The sequence below is a fragment of the Gossypium raimondii genome, chromosome 4, assembly GCF_025698545.1.
Source record: "Gossypium raimondii isolate GPD5lz chromosome 4, ASM2569854v1, whole genome shotgun sequence".
In the NCBI taxonomy this organism is placed as follows: domain Eukaryota; kingdom Viridiplantae; phylum Streptophyta; class Magnoliopsida; order Malvales; family Malvaceae; genus Gossypium; species Gossypium raimondii.
The window spans coordinates 37,671,511-37,675,763 of NC_068568.1; the positions used below are offsets into that span (position 1 = coordinate 37,671,511).

The window sequence follows — 4,253 nt, forward strand, 5'->3', positions numbered from 1 at the left end:
TTAAACGAAATTTTATGACATGGCTCAACACAAGTAAAGAATAGGATAAATAGGTTTATCCATAGTTACTTACTGAGCTCATCGAGCTTAGGCGTTAGTTGTTTAAACGCGTAGGTATGACTTACCGAGAAACAATGATGTAAACTTATGAGCATCGCATCACCCATCAAGCTTTTAAGGTTGTATCTCAAGTGTTTAAATGTCATTTTTAATTGTTTATTGGCATGTATATAAAGACTTAGATTGAAGTGGAAAATGTAATGTTGAATGGCAAGTTTAAATGATTTTTAATTTTCTTAAATCAATGTTTGTGCCTTTCCATTTTTTGAATGTGTTTATGCTATGTATTTGGGCTTAGATGAGTTTAAATTTTGTTTAAATGTTTTGTTTCATGATTGAAATGATACAATGATTATTAGACATGTTTTAGAGTATTTTGGGGATTACTTTTCAGCTTCAGGGACCTAAGGTCCGATACCCTTGCCATAGGTATCGAATTGGAGCAACTCAGTAGTTAAAATGCTACATTACAGGGGCTAGGTACCAATACCTTGTCACCTAGACAAGGTCCATGCATTGTTTTGGCCGTTGTGAGCCCTTCGAGGCTCATACTTAACCCTAAGCATATTTGATAACTTGAAAAATATTTCTAAATGGTTTTAAATTGTTAAAGTTTTAAACTTTGATAAAACTTCTATTACCTTTGACTTTGTTTAAAGTTAATGAACTTCAAACAACTATTTTACGATTTAGAAGTGCCTCATAAATATTTAATGACTTGAAATAATTTCTAATCATATTGAATTCTTTTAAACTCATAGCCCATTTCAAAATCCAAAGCCCTGCAAAACTCAAACAAATCCATACCCATCATCAATCCGCATTAAAACCAAATAAACAAAGGAAAAAAAAAGTTAAATTTTAATTCATATACTTTAATTTAATTAATTTTAATTTTTGTACTATTTAATTAATTAATTTTAGTTCTTGTACTTTTAAAATTTAAAATTTTAATCATGACCCTAACAATTGTAATTAAATCCGTTTGGTTAAATTCAAATACTCATCATGTATGATGTTTGCAATTGTTGATTTGGCGAATTATTCTAAATCACTATATTTTTAAATTTTAAAATTTCAAATATATTAGTATTAACTAAAACATGAAAAACACATATCTTACATCCAATAAAAATATTTTAATTTAATAAAAATAAAATTAATTATGATTAAAATATTTAATTTTAAAATATTCAAAGAAATAACAGTTAATTTTAGAAATATTTGGTTTACACTTTTATATAATAATAGGATAAATCTTAAAACTATACTAGAATTTTACTTTAATATTCAATTTTATATATTAATTTTGATTTTGTGTACTTTTATACATTAACTTTTTATTTGAATCAATTCTTATAAATTAGTAACATAATTATTGATATAATATCATTTTATATTTATATGTTTCATATCCAAATATCATGTATCTATTTCTTTAAACACCCATAATTGAATCAAAACTAAAGCTTTATGTACCCATTTGAATCACAATCAAAACTTTTAAGTATATAATTACAACAAATTACATATTCAATCAAAATTGACACATAATATTGAGATTTATTTCAATAATATAATGTAATATAGTACTGATTGATTGATTATATAACTCTGCTCTCCAGATCTTGATCTCCTTCTCTACACCCCCCAAAACCCCTTCAGTTCTTCCATCTTTTCTTCCTCTGTTTAATAAATTCTGTTTTCTCGTTACCCTCTTCAAGAGAAGTTTCATATTGTTTCATTGCAGCTATGTTGTTGACAGCTGCTCCAGCTTTTTCTTTGGTAAATCCTCAGGTGGAACATCAGGGTCTTCCCTTGTTTTCCTCCGTTCCTTCAGCTCAATCTTCTTCTTCATTTCTTCGGCTTTCTTCTCCAAGCAATGGAGTTGGGTCTGCTGTAGTTTTTGCAAGCAAGGGATCCGAGAACAAGCCGCTAACCGGTGTTGTTTTTGAGCCCTTTGAGGAAGTGAAGAAAGAGCTTAATCTTGTCCCCACTCTGCCTCAAGTCTCTTTGGCTCGTCAAAAGTTTAGTGAGGAGTGTGCAGCTGCTATCAACCAACATATCAAGTGAGTTTCTATTTTTCTTTTTTCTTTTTTTGGTAGATCTTTAAGTCAAATCTATATTAAAAAATGGGTTTTATTTTCATTTTTTTATCGCGTCAGCTTTAAGATTCTTCAAAAAGACAGTTCTTTTTGTGTGAGAAAAAAAATAGATTATTCATGTTTTTCCTTATTTCTTTTGGAAACAGGAATTATCCTCAAGATTCTTTTTTAGTTGTTTTAAAGAATAAATTATTAATGGATCTCTTAGATTTGTGCTTAATGTAAACATGAATCTAGGCATATGTCTGATGGCTATGGATTTATTGATGAGTTGCTGGTTTGGCTGCGTTTTACTTTGTTAATTACTTGTTTATGCCTATGTTCTGATGGTTTTCTATATTCCTTTCACAATATTTTGGTGGGATGACAGTGTTGAATACAGTATCTCCTATGGGTACCATGCTATGTTTGCCTACTTCGACAGGGACAACGTTGCGCTCGAGGGTTTTGCCAAGTAATTCTCTTTTTCGATTTCACTGAACATTTCTGATACCATTTGTGTGTGTGTGTGTGTGTGTGTGTTGAGCTAATTTCAGGCTTTTTATTGAACAGGTTCTTCAATGAATTGAGTTTAAGAGACAGAGGGCAGGCTGAGAAATTGATGAGATACCAGGTTCTGATTTATGCTGTCTTTTGCCTTTTCGTTATGTTTTCAGTTTAATATAATTTCGGCCATCTCTGTGATTGTTTGCCTTGTTTGCATTTGTTTACTGTTATCAGAACAAAAGAGGTGGAAGAGTGCATGGAAATCTCGTTGCCCCTCTCGGAGTTTGATCATGACGTGAAGGGACATGCATTGCATGGTGAGTTGAAATTATTAGAGCTTAGAAATCTACATGAACAAAGCAATGAGACTTGATACATGTTGCAGTAAGGGAAATATTTTGTGAATTTGTATGGCTGCTATGTTGCTTCCAAGATTAATCTATTTTGAAGTTTCCAAGTCCGATGGAACTTTTAAAATTTTGAATTAGTCATGCAGCATTCATGATAATGCCGAGTATAAGCGTTAGATGATGGCATTTTATGTGGATTGCATTGAATCCCTTGGTTTAGCTATGGAGTTTGCCTTGTCAATGGAGAAAATAGCAAATGCGAGGCTCTTGCACCTGCACAGAGTAAGACTTTCCTGCCTCTCGTTTTTATGAAATCACCATGATAAAATAATCATGTTAAACAGCCATTTTACTATTTACAATCTAGCAAACAGCCGTTTTTAAAACTAACCTTCCAAGCTTTGGCGAACAGATAGCTTTGCGGAACCATGATGCGCAGCTGGCAGATTTCGTTGAAAGCGAGTTCTTATCTATGCAGGTAAAATACAATATTGTTTGCATTCCACGGGTATGCCCCTAAGTTACATCTGAAACCAATTTCTCATAGTACTGTTCCTTGCTTGCTTTGTTTAGGTGGAGGCCATCAAGAAAATAGCTGAACATGTGTCTCAGTTGAGAAGAGTGGGCGCTGGACATGGTATGAATTTAAATTTGTGTTCTCGAAAAGCGTATGCTACCCATGATTTCATCTATATCTTTTTTATGCCTTAACTAATGTATTACATTTGTGGGTGGATATTCAGGGGTCTGGCACTTCAATCAGATGCTTCTCCGCGAGGGAGGTATTGCATGAAACCAAATGTGCAGAAACTTTTTCCGACGAGGGATCATTTTAAGCCCTGTTATGTTAATAAAGAGATTTCATACCCCCATGAATATTCATTTTAGTCATGGCTGTTTAATTCCTGCACCTTTAGAATATAGGTACGTAGAGGCTTCTTTTTATTAAGGTGAGGACACATTATATGCTTGCAATCTAATAAAATGGAGTCGGAGTAATTTCAAATGAAACCCTTTTTTATACTTCTCTCAAAGGAGGCTATGAAAGAATGGTTATAAAAGTAGGTGATAAATCTAATAGAATGGTTATTGATTATTAATAATGTCGAAACCATCTTTTGAAAAACAAAAAATTTTAAGTTGTTGACTTTTAAAAAAATTAAAATTGGGAGTCGCCACCAATCTTTATTAGGGTGTGATTGGATCACCTAAAAAACGGCTTTGGTCTACGAGTTTTAGAAAAACGGATCCG

At 32.3% G+C, this 4,253-nt stretch overlaps 1 pseudogene; it reads left to right on the forward strand.

The window, feature by feature from the left end:
* The first annotated feature begins 1,626 nt into the window (after window positions 1-1,626).
* On the forward strand, window positions 1,627-4,012 carry LOC105779473 (ferritin-3, chloroplastic-like; annotated as a pseudogene).
* Window positions 4,013-4,253: the final 241 nt, after the last annotated feature.